Here is a 16487-nt window from a genome sequence, read left to right as displayed (position 1 = left end):
AAAAAGTAAATGCCTCTCTGTCTAAAAAAAAATAATAATAATTCTGGGTCGATAAAAGTTAATCAGTCCCCAGGAGAAATAATATTAAATAGGATGGTGGTAAGGAATGCAATTTTGCAAAAGGCAGCAGAAGGTATGATGTAGCAAAGGGTATAGTAATGGGAAGTAGGAGACACAGATTCTCCTCTTCTAATACCACCTCAATGACCTTGAACAATTGGTTTAATCTCTCTGGTTTCATTTTCTGTAAAGGGAAAGAGCTAATATAAATTACATCTGAAGTCTCATGTAGTAATTTTATGAATTGAGAAGCAAAAGAAACAAATGGGGGTAAAAAGTAATCTGTCGCCAATTGTTTCTTGTTTACTCAAAACTGCACATAATTTCTTATACTGAGCTACTTAAAATATGCTTTGCCAACATGTGAGTAAATATGAATAGGATTAGCAAAAAGATGTATAGGGGGAAAAGTTACAGGAAATTTGACTGTTAATTCCGACCTGGAGAATTTGTAGAGAATGAGGACTGTGAAAATTCATGTTCGGTAAAGGACAATTTATAAACTTCATTCATAAACAGATGCTTCGAAGCAATTAAGACTTTTAACATTATCCTAGACAGCATAAACTATTTACCTCGGTCAGCAGTGTTCTAAGTTGAAAGGATGCTCATGCAATGGGTGCTTGCACACACACACAAACACCAAGGGGGAGATTTTTCTTTAATTAAGAGCTCATAATATAACTGGTTACTAGGACAACAGTCTTCAAATTAGGATAGGCAACTCCTAGAAGTGCCCATCGTTCTAAAGGGTATGAAAGGTATGCAGACACATAGATGATAAATCAATTTCCAGATCAACCCTTCTAAGTAAGTGCCCTTGATCTGCCTGAGAATGCCCCTGGAAAGTAGGGTCACCTGTCCCTCCCACTCCTTTCCTATCCCACTTCTCCCACTTCACAAAATCAAGGCACACGGTTGCTCATCGCCAGTGTCACGATGTGGCCCTGCTTGTGGTAAGAAAAAACCTCTGAGCAGGACCTAAGGAGACAATTAGAAATACTGGTAGTGAAAAAGTGTGTAGCCCTAATCACTCTTCTCTTGCAACTCAGGTGGGTTGTGCCAATTTTTTGCTTGAAAGAAAATTGGAGGAGGGCCTAATTTGGTTGTCAGCTGGTAAATCATTAGACAATTTCAAATGATAGAGCACAGTGGTTTTGAATATAACTGAGGAAGAGTTCAAAGAACTGACTGACACTGCTATATTAATACTCTCATCCTCATCAACATATCTATGTAAACAACATTTCACAGTGTATATACTAAATAGAATGGATAGTATGCTGAACTCTTTCTGCAATTAGTAATATTCATATGCTGATAAATGAACTAACCAGAAGAAAAGCACCAACAGTGTAGTGATAAATTTCCAGTAAATAACATTTATCTCTAATATTATTTATCAAAATTTGTAATTCACAAGTTATTTCGATTAACTATGTACTAATAACAACTAGTAAGTTTAAAAATTACCTAAAGTCTTATTATCACAGTAAGTTAAATTCTGTCACCAGAAGTACGACAGGGTGATCAAAAATATTTTTTTTAATGTAATAATACATAAGGAGAAAATTTAGTGGGGAAGTATAGTAATAAAGACCTCAAGGATTAAAAAAAAAAAAAAACACTTTAAAATCTGACTGTTAAAGAGCAGTTTCAAATGGATAGTGGTAGGTTTTAAGTGTTAGACACTCAGTCATATCCAGCTCTTTGTGACCTCATGGACTATAGTCCACCAGGTTCCTCTGTCCATGGGATTTCCCAGGCAAGAATACTGTAGTGCATAGCCATTCTCTTCTCCAGGGGATCTTCCCAACTCAGGGATTGAACCTGGGTCTCCTGAATTGCAGGCAGATTCTTTACTGTCTGAGCTACTAGGGAAGCCCTAAACAGCTACAGTATTTGATTCAAGTGCATAGATTTTTTATGAATTTTAAGAAGGAATGTTAATATTTACAACCAATGACAATTATGCACCTTTCTTCCATCTCATAGCACCTTCCAATTATTACTACAGAGTTTAAAAATAAATAAAACAGAAAGAACAGCAATCTAGAACCTCAGGAAACAAGCCACCTGGAACAACTTAATTTTCCAGTTATCTGTGGTTATGTTCGTTGAGTACCACAACAGTTCTGTCTCCTAATTTAAAGCTACTATAAATGAAAATCTTCTCAAAATAGGGGACCTCTTCTTAGACTACACCATCATGATTTAACCACTTATTAGTGTTTCCCAGATAATTATTAACACAAATTCTGCAGAGAATTCATATAATGCCCTTAACCTAGGCTTTTCCTGCTCTTCCTGTTTGGCATTTTGCATTTCTGCCAGCAAGTGGAGGATGTGGATTCAATTCCTGGTCCAGGAATCATAAGCTGCCAGTCCCTAAGTCAAGGTTCTAAAACATGGTGAGCTCCAACTTTCTCCCCTATAAAAATAAGTTAATCTCACTTTCTTAAACTATCTCACAAAACAGAGATGAGTTCACAGAAGTGAACATGCTTTATTTGAAAATTTCACACCAAGAAAACATATGTTCTCATTATGAGTGCTTGCATGAAGCTCCTCTCTTCATTCTAATTGTGGAAATTAGCCAAAGAAGCTAACTAGATCTGTTTTTTTTTTTTTTTTAATTCTGATAAAAATGGTTTAAGTAAGAGATAGATGTCTTCTATAAAATTCATACATTAAGTTCAGTTCAGTTCAGTTCAGTTCAGTTGCTCAGTCGCGTCCAACTCTTTGTGACCCCATGAATCGCAGCACGCCAGGCCTCCTTGTCCATCACCACTCCCGGAGTTCACTCAGACTCACATCCATCGAGTCAGTGGTGCCATCCAGCCATCTCATCCTCTGTCGTCCCCTTCTCCTCCTGCCCCCAATCCCTCCCAGCATCAGAGTCTTTCCCAATGAGTCAACTCTTCTCATGAGGTGGCCAAAGTATTGGAGTTTCAGCTTTAGTATCATTCCTTCCAAAGAAATTCCAGGGCTGATCTCCTTCAGAATGGACTGGTTGAATCTCCTTGCAGTCCAAGGGACTCTCAAGAGTCTTCTCCAACACCACAGATCAAAAGCATCAATTCTTCGGTGCTCAGCCTTCTTCACAGTCCAACCCTCACATCCATACATGACCACAGGAAAAACCATAGCCTTGACTAGACGGACCTTTGTTGGCAAAGTAATGTCTCTGACATTTATTTCCAGGGGCCATGTGAGTTCTGGATCACCGATACTGCTAGATGGCTGAGTAATACATAGAAAGACATAACTCTATGTGTTCCATCCAAAACCTCAATCTGCTATTATAACAAACCTCAGTCTCCTTTCTAACATATCTTTCAGATATGATCCTCATTCATTTTATTACCAAACCCATCACCCTCCCAACTACCACTACACAGAAATATGTTGCTTTTATTAATTATATGCTCCCTAAATGTTTTTATTATTATGGTGCTTGGTAGACCAGAACTTCAGTTCCTAAGCTACTGGTCCATTGAGTGCCCTAGAACCATAGGTTCAGTCCCAGAAGAACAAAATAAACCTTACACTTTGAAAAGTAGCAAATAAAATTCAAACAGCATCAAAGGGGAGATAAGGTTTTAAAAAGTTAACTGATAGTACCTGCTCTATTTAAAACATCCATAGGATAAACTTATTCTGTTGCATGAGTTATTATGTGGTTAGTATTATCACAGTTTCACTTGACCCTTTAAGCAATTTTACTATTATTTCCTACAGATTATAAAAACTGACCTTCAAAGGTATTTAAGTGATTTGCTCAAGATCACAAATGAAAGCCAGACTTCAATTCTGCAGATGGACAGTTCCACAAAGTTCCCTGGTACGTGTACTTGCCCCTCTGAAACTGCTGGTAAAATCGATAAAAACTGCAGTGAGAAGCTGTAGTGGCAGGCAGTCCTGCTCTGTTCTGTGTTTCCCATGGACATCATGGTTCTAATCCGAAGAGCAAGTGTCCTGGAATAGCACAGATCAGAGGTTGAAGCCAGACCCTGGGCAAGTTATTTAACTTTTCTAAAGCTCAATTTCCTCATCTGTAAAAGGTATTAACAAGCACCAATAAGGTTGTTGTGGGGATTAAGAGGGACAGCACCTTAGCAATCTTTAGCACCCCACCAGTAACAAACTTGAGTTTACTAAATAATAACAACTAACATATTTTGAGTCCATTACGTGATGCATCTTAATTCATTTAATTTTCCTAACGATTCTATGGCACAGTGGATACTGTTATTATCACTCCTGTTTTATCAATCAGGAAAGACCATCCTAGGGAGGTAAGACAATCTGCCTAGGGTCACAGATCTAGGAAGTGAAACAGCTTGCAATGAGGCTCAGGAGCCTGACTGGGGGCTCACACTGTGAACTATACTGTTAACTGTTCGCTGCCTCTCTAGAAATGAGTGTAACATTAGAACCATCTCTAGCCTCACCATAGTCATCAACACCCGCATCACCCACATTCTCTTTAGTTAGCCTGCAGGGCCTCAGGTCTATGAAGCACCCCAATGATGAGACGTAAAGAGCTGAGAATTTGACATAGTGAGACTGACAGAAGTCAGCGCCTTCAGGGAAGAAGACAGAAGCTGGTTGCTGGAAGAGAATACCGTGCAATAGTACAAAGAAACAAAATGAAGGTCTGAAATAATATGAAAAATCTTCAGCTACTAGATGAGGGATGGAGATGGGGGGCAGTGGATTTAGCCCAAGAAAAACAAACATTTTAAAATTTAATCAGGTGCCTAAAGGAATACCAAGAAGAACTGCAAAAACCTGGCCTGTAATATAATTTGGGTCCACTCTGTATCTATTTAATAATTGCTATCTGATCCATCCAGGGATGCCATGATCTTAGTTTTCTGAATGTTGAGCTTTGAGCCAACTTTTTTACTCTCCTCTTTCACTTTCATCAAGAGGCTCTTTAGCTCTTCTTCACTTTCTGCCATAAGGGTGGTGTAATCTGCATATCTGAGGTTATTGGTCTTTCTCCCGACAGTCTTGATTCCAGCTTGTGCTTCATCCAGCCCAGCGTTTCTCATGATGTACTCTGCATATGAATTAAATAAGCAGGGTGACAATATACAACCTTGACGTACTCCTTTTCCTATTTGGAACCAGTCTGTTGTTCCATGTTCAGTTCCAACTGTTGCTTCCTGACCTGCATGCAAGTTTCTCAAGAGGCAGGTCAGGTGGTCTGGTATTCCCATCTCTTTCAGAATTTTCCACAGTTTATTGTGATCCACACAGTCAAAGGCTTTGGCATAGTCAATAAAGCAGAAACAGATGTTTTTCTGGAACTCTCTTGCTTTTTTGCTGATCCAGCAGATGTTGGCAATTTGATGTCTGGTTCCTCTGCCTTTTCTAAAACCAGCTTGAGTTTCTGGAAGTTCACAGTTCATATATTGCTGAAGCCTGGCTTGGAGGATTTTAAGCATTACTTTACTAGCATGTGAGATGAGTGCAACTGTGTGGTAGTTTGAGCATTCTTTGGCATTGCCTTTCTTTGGGATTGGAATGAAAACTCATCTTTTCCCATCCTGTGGCCAATGTTGAGTTTTCCAAATTTGCTGGCATATTGAGTGCAGCACTTTCACAGCGTCATCTTTCAGGATTTGAAATAGCTCAACTGGAATTCCATCACCTCCACTAGCTTTGTTCGTAATAATGCTTCCTAAGGCCCACTTTGACTTCACATTCCAGGATGTCTGGCTCTAGTTGAGTGATCACACCATGGTGATTATCTGGGTCGTGAAGATCTTTTTTGTACAGTTCTTCTGTGTATTCTTGCCACCTCTTCTTAATATCTTCTGCTTCTGTTAAGTCCATACCATTTCTGTCCTTTATTGAGCCCATCTTCGCATGAAATGTTCTGTTGGTATCTCTAATTTTCTTGAAGAGATCTCTAGTCTTTCCCATTCTATTGTTTTCCTCTATTTTTTGTACTGATCACTGAGAAAGGCTTTCTTATCTCTCCTTGCTATTGTTTGGAACTCTGCATTCAAATGCTTATATCTTTCCTTTTCTCCTTTGCTTTTTGCTTGTCTTTTCACAGCTATCTGCAAGGCCTCCTCAGACAGCCATTTTGATTTTTTGCATTTTTTTTTCTTGGCTCAACATTCAAAAAACTAAGATCATGGCATCCAGTCCCATTACTTCATGGCAAATAGATGGGGAAAAGTGGAAACAGTGGCTGACTTTATTTTGGGGGGCTCCAAAATCACTGCATATTGTGACTGCAGCCATGAAATCAAAAGACGCTTATTATCTGGAAGGAAAGTTATGACCAACCTAGACAGCATATTAAAAAGCAGAGACATTACTTTACCAACAAAGTTCCATCTTGTCAAGGCTATGGTTTTTCCAGTAGCCAGATATGGATGTGAGAGTTGGACTATACAGAAAGCTGAGTGCCAAAGAATTGATGCTTTTGAACTGTGGTGTTTGAGAAGACTCTTGAGAGTCCCTTGGACTGCAAGGAGATCCAACCAGTCCATCCTAAAGGAGATCAGTCCTGAGTGTTCACCGGAAGGACTAATGTTGAAGCTAAAACTCCAATACTTTGGTCACCTGATGTGAAGAGCTGACTCATTGGAAAAGACCCTGATGCTGGGAAAGATTGAGGGCAGGAGAAGGGGACGACAGAGGATGAGATGGTTGGATGGCATCACCAACTCAATGGACATGGATTTGGGTGTACTCCGGGAGTTGGTCGTGGACAGGGAGGCTTGGCATGCTGTGAGATCCATAGGGTCGCAAAGAGTTGGACACGACTGAGTGACTGAAGCGAACTGATCCAGGGGGTGCGGGGGTGGGGGAATGTGATCAATTTAATCAGCTCTCATTGGTGACCTGAAACAGGCACAATGAAAACCATTTACCTCTGAAAGTATCAGAGCCCAACAAAATGTTGCTTTCAACTACTAACTACAATCCTGTTCCTGTGGCAAATCATGCTTTCATGCTCATGCCGTATTATTTCTGAGTTCCTCTGGATAAACATTTTGAGCTTTTCATCTAGATTATTTTCTCTATACCATCCGTCTAAATCTAAAAACCTCTTTTTTTCACCCAAAGGGATTGCTGGACATCTCAGTTTACCTATTTGCCTCAAGCAGAGTCAAGCTGCAATGAGTGTGTTTCCTGCACGTGCCACTGTTAGAATACTGTGTGCTGATGACTCTCAGCTGTGACACGGACCTCATTACCCTATAAGATTCCACACAAGAAATTCCACGTTTTGCTCATCCTTACAGCCCAACCATCTTGTAGTTACATTGTGTTGCACTCAATAAATGTTGAAAGATTAGCTGAAAGTTTTCAAACAAGTTTTTTGGTCTCCTCCTTCAAGGTTTTCTTTGCCACTAAGCTTACTCTAAAAACCTCTCTCTTTAGATAATGATAATCGTGAGTCACCAAAAGTGATTTGGATTTAGTGGAGTATTGATTACTTCCCTGACAACTGGCTGGAGAAATAAAAAGCAAACACCCAGGGGTTGATGCTTCAGTATCCACTTTCCTGAATATGCCCAATATTCAGTTTTTAAGACAAAAGATATGCATGCCTTAGGGTCATCATCACTTAGAATTTATTGACGAGCTCAAGGGGCTTTGTTAATCTCATAATATCCAGCTAAGTGCCTAGCACAAGGTCAGTGTCAGATAAAATATTGGTTGATTAATTGACAACAACTATTAAAACTGCCACAGACTAAATGCCTTGAACTACCAAAAGGGTGTTAAAAGATTTAGCAAAATACCAAAGTCTCTAATTTCAAATAATTAGCTTTTAAGAAATGTGAAACTATGATTAAACATAGTCCCATAATAAATATTCCCCCAAATATCATGCTTCTATTTTTTCCATATAGAGGCCTTTGAAAAGTACAATGCTGAGAGAACTTTCTAACATTAATCTGAAAAAAAACACGAACACTCTCATAAACTGTATGGCACAAATTAACAGAAATTGTTAGTCCTTTAAGGTACTTGCATAGGAAGGAACTCAGGATCAATGATCAAATAATACTCCTACAATTCCCTAAATCAGATTATTATTTTAATAAATCTAAACATATCTATTTGGAGAAGTTACTTGGGGGAGGGAGGCCTCCTGAAAATTCCATATGCCCCTCTTGTCAATAAAACCTGAGATTGTGCATACTGGTAATACAGCAAAGTAAATAAACTTTAAAGTAAAACTTCAGGTTGTATGCAAAAATGTACCTTTAAATGTGTCAAACTCCCCTAAGGTTTCCTAGCATTATTAGACTTCAAGAAACAATAAAACTGAACATTCTATTCAACGCTAAGGCAGCTATTACACTAAAAATCATTTTAAGATATTTTAAAATATCAGTACTCTCTCAGAAAACACCTGGTGATCTTAACAGTTTTTAAATGCACAACACTAAGAAAAAAAAAAGTACAGTAAGTAGATTACATTTTGCAGGTCCATGGGTTTTTAAGTCTTCCCAAATATCAAAGTCATACTGAGCTGAGTATTAACTTTGTGATGGAGTTAATCTCTTTAATATAAAGCCACAGTCATAGCTACCATATAATCATAACTAAATTATATATACAATGACAAAAAAATTCGAAGAAACATTTTTCTGTAACATAATGATTATTAAGGCCAAAGATTCTCCTCACCACATACATTCAAATATTCTCCTTTTATCTACTTGAAATCTTATTACAATATTTCAATTACCTATAGTAAAGTACTCTGGCCTCAAGGAAATATTCGATTAGTATTAACACCTTTTAAAATAAATAGAATGTTATTAATCTATGGGATTTGTGTCCTACTTTTAACTGTGAACAATTACTAAGAAGTAAAACATTGACTGATTTTTAGTTCCTTATAAAATAAGTAAATCATATTTTGTAGAAATCAATTCAGTTCAGTCGCCCAATCATGTCCAACTCTTTGTGACCCAATGGACCTCAGTATGTCAGGCCTCCCTGTCCATCATTAACTCCCGGAGTTTACGCAAATTCATGTCAATTGAGTTGGTGATGCCATCCAATCATCTCATCCTCTGTCGTCCCCTTCTCCTCCTGCCTCTATTCTTCCCCAGCATCAGGGTCTTTTCAAATGAGTCAGCTCTTCATATCAGGTGGCCAAAGTATTAGAGTTTCAGCTTCAATATCAGTCCTTCCAATGAACACTCAGAACCAATCTCCTTTAGGATGGACTGGTTGGATGTTCCTACATTCCAAGGGACTCTCAAGAGTCTTCTCCAACACCACAGTTCAAAAGCATCAATTCTTTGGCTCTCAGCTTGCTTTGTAGTCCAACTGTCACGTCCATACATGACTACTGGGGAAACCATAGCCTTGACTAGATGGAACTTTGTTGGCAAAGTAGTGTCTCTGCTTTTTAATATGCTGTCTAGGTTGGTCATAACTTTCCTTTCAAGTACTAAGTGTCTTTTAATTTCATGGCTGCAATCACCAACTGCAGTGACTTTGGAGCTCAAAAAAATAAAGTCAGCCACTGTTTCCACTGTTTCTCCATATATTTGCCATGAAGTGATGGACCGGATGCCATGATCTTAGTTTTCTGAATGTTGAACTTTAAGCCAACTTTTTCACTATCCTCTTTCACTTTCATCAAGAGGCTTTTTAGTTCCTCTTCACTTGCTGCCATAAGGATGGTGTCATCTGCATATCTGAGGTTACTGATATTTCTCCTGGTAATCTTGATTCCAGCTTGTGCTTCTTCCAGCCCAGCGTTTCTCATGATGTACTCTGCATATAAGTTAAATAAGCAGGGCGACAATATACAGCCTTGACGTACTCCTTTTCCTATTTGGAACCAGTCTGTTGCTCCATGTCCAGTTCTAACTGTTGCTTCCTGACCTGCATACAGATTTCTCAAGAGGCAGGTCAGGTGGTGTGGTATTCCCATCTCTTTCAGAATTTTCCACAGTTTATTGTGATCCACACAGTCAAAGGCTTTGGCACAGTCAATAAAGCAGAAATAGATGTTTTTCTGGAACTCTCTTCCTTTTTTGATGATCCAGTGGATGTTGGCAATTTGATCTCTGGTTCCTCTGACTTTTCTAAAACCAGCTTGAACATCTGGAAGTTCACGGTTCACATATTACTGAAGCCTGGCTTGGAGGATTTTAAGCATTACTTTACTAGCATGTGAGATAATTGCAATTGTGAGGTAGTTTGAGCATTCTTTGGCATTGCCTTTCTTTGGTACGGGAGTGAAAACTGACCTTTTCCAGTCCTGTGGCCACTGCTGGGTTTTCCAGATTTGCTGGCATATTGATTGCAGCACTTTCACAGCATCATCTTTTAACTATGCAGTGCTGGAGTGGCGAGTGGCCGAGAGGAGATACCCCACATCCAAGGTCAGGAGCAGTGGCCATGAGGAGATACCCCACGTCCAAGGTAAGAGAAACCCCAGAAAGATGGTAGACACTGAGAGGGCAGACAGACTGAAACCACAATCACAGACAACTAGCCAATCTGATCATACGGACCACAGCCTTGTCTAACTCAACAAAACTAAGCCATGCCGTGTGGAGCCACCCAGCACAGACAGGTCATGGTGCAGAGTTCTGACAAAATGTGATCCACTGGAGAAGGGAATGGCAAACCACTTCAGTATTCTTGCCTTGAGATCCCCATGAACAGTATGAAAAGGCAAAAAGATAGGACACTGAAAGAGGAACTCCCCAGGCTGGTAGGTGCCCAATATGCTACTGGAGATCAGTGGAGAAATAACTTCAGAAATAATGAAGAGATGGAGCCAAAGCAAAAACAATGCCCAGCTGTCGATGTGACTGGTGATGGAAGCATGGCCCGATGCTGTAAAGAGCAATATTGCATAGGAACCTGAAGTGTTAGGTCCATAAATCAAAGTAAATTGAAGTGGTCAAACAGGAGATGGCAAGAGTGAACATCCACATTTTAGGAATCAGTGAACTCAAAGGGACTGGAATGGGTGAATTTCACTCAGATGACCATTATATCTACTACTGTGGGCAGGAATCCCTTAGAAGAAATGGAGTAGCCATCATAGTCAACATATGATTCCAAAATGCAGTACTTGGATGTGATCTCAAAAATGACAGAATGATCTCTGTTCGTTTCCAAGGCAAACCATTCAATATCATGGTAATCCAAATCTAAGCCCTGACCGTAACACTGAAGAAGCTGAAGCTGAAGGGTTCTATTTTGTAGAAATATATCCTCTCAAATCAGATTACATATATCATTTACTTTCATGTTCTTCTTAGTCTGATAACTTTCCCAGAGAATAGGTATATTTCTATTATCCTGTACCAACTCTCTAGCTCTAAGAGCTCTGAGATCTGAAAGTCAAAATTTGTCAAAGATTTAGCAGGTCCCTTAGAATTACACAGACACCCACGATGGGTCTATAATATACAAAATTCTACTGATGGAAATTTAGCACGCATATTTTACAATATATTTCTATTTAAGAGAAAAACCACTGAGGTAAACATTATATAAAGGCACTAAGCTCCATAGAGGCCAAGCATCTTGTCTGCTAAGTAAGCTTAAAAAGGAAAGATTTGAACTGGGTTTTCTTTCTTGAAATCAGGTGGTTTTAGCATATAGTGGAAAGTTTGCAAATACATTTGTTCATCAATGCAGAATAAAATTTGGAGGAGCAGGGAATTCCAAATGCTTCTCAAAGGCCTCCTGCTCGCCCCACTCACGTTTAAGCTGCTGTTTCTGCCTCGTAACGCAAGTTTTTCTAATAAGCCTCTTTTATTGGACTTGCACTACCACCCAGATTTTGATCTCTTTCATTCTTTTTATAACTTTTTTCACTGTCCTATGAAAAATGAAGAATGTTATCTAAGTTTGGTGCTTTTTTCCCTTTCTTTTTAGATAGGCATTATAGTTTTTAAAAAAACTTCTTTTAGAACTTACAAGCACCAAGGAGAAGGGAAATATACCTTGAAAGCTAATGATGTGATTCTATACTCAATCTATGATTCTCTCCTATGACTATCGGGAAAAAAAAAAACCATCCGGAATGGCATTAACCTTTAGGAAATTGGCAGATTTCCAAGAGTGGATAATGCCTGGAAGCTGAAGGTATTGAGGGTTGTGTTAAGGAGGCAAAGTCATAAAAGGTCAATAAGTTTCAGGCAATACTGGGGCGTGCAAAGCTGTGGACCACACACAACCTGTGCTGTTACTGATGAATCAGATTCCTGAGCTCGCACTCTGAAATAGCTTAATTCCTACTATCTGTCCCATACCCCAAGTGCTGGTCATATGCCCACTGGCTTGGCTTTTGCTAATAGACTAAGTAATAGATAAGTAAGCTCTCAGATAGGAAAGAAAGCCCAACGCGTTCCCTGCAATAGGGATTCATCAGTGTAGATAGGAAGTGCTCTGGATGAAGATTAAACTCTAAAATGATTTAAAGAAATATGTGGGGAACTGGTAAAATAAGAGATATGAAGATTGAGAAAACTGAAATAAAACAGATTCACGTATATGAACATACATAAATAACTTCCTGTTTAACTGTAATATAGAACCTATATCTTATTATTCAAATTATAAAATTTTCAAGTTTAAAGCTGATACAAACTTTCCAGTCCCATGGAATGGTTATTTATGAAAATATTTTCAGAGGTGTTTTACAAAGATGCACTTTAAGGAAATACTTCCTATTCGAAGTATTTGTACATCATATTGTACCTGTTAAGTCATATTCCTGGGGTGGTGGGGAGGAAGGATTAAGACCTGTAGAAAAGATGAAGGGACCAGATTACACCCTGAAATGCTGGAAAGCACTGAAGGAACAAATCAAAATCCACAGAGCACGATGCAAAATTTCAAGACAACTGCAAAAATCACACTTTTGAACAAATTTTGCTTTGCTAGATCTTGCCCTTTCTCTCAATACATCTGTATACCTTTTGTGTGTGTGATTAAAAAAGCCAAAATTCTCAAAACAGGCATATTTCTGTACTTGAACAACAGTCAGCTTAACTATCTTCTTTGATAACCTTCCCAGAGAAAATGAAGAGCACAATTTCACTTCCGAAACTTTAAAAAAGAGCTGCTATGTGGCACAGCTCGAAAACCAAGCCTCTTAGGCTTTCATGCTTCCTCTGGTGGAACTTCCTGAAACAGTGCCAAGAATCGTTTGATCACTTAAACCAGAGCTGATGAGTTAGAAGCAGCTGGAGTATATGAATCAGTGGTCATTTCTCTGTTACTTTTTTTTTAAACAGATAACTACCTAGAGAACCAAGTAACTTGATCAAAAAGGCATTCTGGAAATAAAATTAGGAGGCAGAAAACCCAGAGTTCTGAATTAGGATTAAACTGTTTTAACTTCAATTGTTCTCTAGCTTCTTCTAATAGCTTTGTTTTCTCAGTCCTCTTAAGAGATTTTGGAGAGTAAGGAACCAAGCACACTTTTTGTCTATCTCCCTAAGAACATAACAGGAGAATGCTCAAATAGCAGTTGTTCGAAATATATTTATTCATTGAGTGTAATTATAAACTCAAATAATAAAATGTTTACTTTTTTCTCCCACATAATCAGGTTTGCACTAGAAATCATAGAAAGAGCATAAAATGATTTCTAGAAATTCAAATGCAATGTGTCAAAAAGGCTAAAGAGAAGTTTCATGGGGTAAAGTAATTGGCAGAAGTGGAAATAAGTATGTGTAACACATTAGTCCTAACTCTGACGTCACACACATTCTTTGTAAACATCATTTCTTATTTTTTACCTAATTTAATTCTCACATTCATTAGTGTTCACTAGTATACTATGTATGATTTCAAGGAAATAAATATTTCCTATAATCACATCACTCAGTGTTGATTTTTGATCCCAGACGTTTTTCTTTATAATCCCAAAGCCTGTCATATGAACAAGGACTTTGCCTTTATATCATGCTATATGTTCAATTTTTACCCCATTCTTACATTTCAATCAGAGCCTAAGACATGAGAAAGGCAAGTGTTGAGAGGAAAAGAAAGTGGGTATGGAGAAAAAAGAACAAAAGATAAATAGCCAAATCATTCAGGAATTTCTTAGCCATGGTAAGGAGTGTGTATTTATTCTAAGTATGATAAGAATTCAGTGTAGGAGTAATAAGAGATCTGCATTTTGGAACTTCTGCTTCACTGACTACGATAAAGCCTCTGACTATGTGGATCACAGCAAACTATGGAAAATTCTTAGAGATGAGAATACCAGACCACCTTACCTGCCTCCTGAGAAACTTGTATGCAGGACAGAAGCAACAGTTAGAAAACTGGACATGGAACAACTGACTGGTTCAAAATTGGGAAAGGAATACAACAAGGCTATATATTGTCACCCTGCTTATTTAACTTATACGCAGACTGCATTATCTGAAATGCAGGGCTAATTGAGTCACAAGCTGGAATCAAGACTGCTGGGAGAAATAACAACCTCAGATATAAGCAGATGATATCACTCTAATGGCAGAAAGTGAAGAGGAACTGAAGAGAATCTTGATGAGGGTGAAAGACTGAAAAGGCTGGCTTAAAACTGAATATTCAAAAAAACGAAGATCATGGCATCTGGTCCCATCACGTCACGGCAAGTAGAAAGGAAAAAAATGTGGATACAGTGACAGATTTTATTTTCTTGGGCTCCAAATCACTGCAGACAGTGACTGCAGCCATAAAATTAAAAGACACTTGCTCCTTGGAAAAGCTATGACAAACCTAGCTAGTGTATTAAACCTAGATAGTGTATTAAAAAGCAAAGACATCACTTTGCTGACAAAGGTTGATATAGTCAAAACTATGGTTTTTCCAGCAGTCATGGATGGATGTGAGAGTTGGACCATAAAAAAGGCAAAAAGTCAAAGAACTGATGCTTTCAAACTGTAGTGCTGGAGAAGATTCTTGAGAGTCCCTTGAACAGCAAGGAGATCAAACCAGTCAATCCTAAAGGAAATCAACCCTGAATATTTATTTAAAGGACTGATGCTGAAGTTGAAGCTCTAATATTTTGGCCACCTGATGCAAAGAGCCAATTCATTGGAAAAGTCCCTGGTGGCAAAGATATAGAAGGCAACAGGAGAAGGGGGGTGGCAGAGGATGAGATGGTTAGATAGTATCACTGACTTAACAGACATGGATCTGAGCAAACTCCAGGAGATAGTGAAGGACAGAGGAGCCTGCATTCTGCAGTCCATGGGGTCACAGAGTCAGACACTACTTAGCAACTGAACAACATCAACTCTGGCAGCAATGGAGTGAGGAGTGGACAGAAAAGAGGCAAAACTAAAGGCAGGGAAACTGGTTAAATTATGCAGGCAGGTACTGTGGTGGTCTGAAGTAGGATGGAGCTAGTAAAAAGAGGAGCTGTGGACTGATTTCAGAGATGCAATGGTAAGTGAAATCAACTAAACTTGATATGAAGGTAGCAAATGGGAAGACGGGGAAAGGGGGGGTTTTACCATAAATCCTTCCTGAGGAGTATTTTTTTTATGACAAGTTTTAATAATTGTAAACAAACGCATTACTTTATACAGGCTGCACTTACACATGTATTGCTAAACAATACAGTTTAAATTTGCCAGCTTCTGAATTTTATGTAAGTGGAATATTCTTCTATGGCTTGCTCCCTTCTCTCAGGATCTTACGTCTGATATTCATCTGGGTGCTTGTGTTTAACTCAAGAGTATACGGTCATATGTTGAGTGAGTATACCAAAATTAATTGATCTTTTTTACTCACTTATATTCCAGGAAAAATAACATTAAGTATTCCTTCATGTTATTAAAAATATAAGTGAACATAATCTTCTTAATGGCTGAAATTTTTTATTTTTGGGAATTGGAAAACTAAGGAACGGAGGAGTTAAGCAACCTGAACAAAGTTACCTGGCTTCTCTTCTACACGAAAGGGCTAGTCAATCCAGGCTAGCTTCTTTACTGATGATCTTCCTGTCCTCTACCTTTCCATTCCCATCTCCTTGCTCCAGGTCCTTTTTCTTATTTTGTGACCATGTTGTTCCTTCTGTCAGTTGCTTCCTCCTTTTACACCTCCTCAAAGCCTGACCACCTTTTAATATCTAGCTCCTGTCTCCTCCCCTCCATACAGTCTTACTGGACAATTTACTGGACTAAAACATTCATTCATTCATTCAATTTATTCAATAATTACTTAACACCTAGGGTGCATCAGGTACTGCCTTGAGCACTGCGATAGAAAGGGGAATGAAACAGACAAGGCTTCTACTCTCAGAGGAAGAACAGAAGATAAACAAATTAAAAAATGAAAAACTAATTTGTCAGTGATAATACATTATGAAAACAAGGCAATTTCTGTACTATTTCTGCTTGGCTTTCTGCCAACTTGCTATAAAATTGTGAGTTATTGAAGGAATGGACTCCATC

At 38.6% G+C, this 16487-nt stretch overlaps 1 protein-coding gene across 13 annotated transcripts in view; it reads right to left on the bottom strand.

Moving 5' to 3' along the window:
* The window catches only part of BBX (BBX high mobility group box domain containing), a 297809-nt gene that overhangs the window by 216957 nt on the left and 64365 nt on the right, over window positions 1–16487 (bottom strand). The window lies entirely within an intron of this gene.

The sequence above is a fragment of the Bos javanicus genome, chromosome 1 (assembly GCF_032452875.1).
Source record: "Bos javanicus breed banteng chromosome 1, ARS-OSU_banteng_1.0, whole genome shotgun sequence".
In the NCBI taxonomy this organism is placed as follows: Eukaryota; Metazoa; Chordata; class Mammalia; order Artiodactyla; family Bovidae; genus Bos; species Bos javanicus.
The sequence above is the reverse complement of the archived record's forward strand: the minus strand, read 5'-3'. Positions and strand labels throughout refer to the sequence as shown.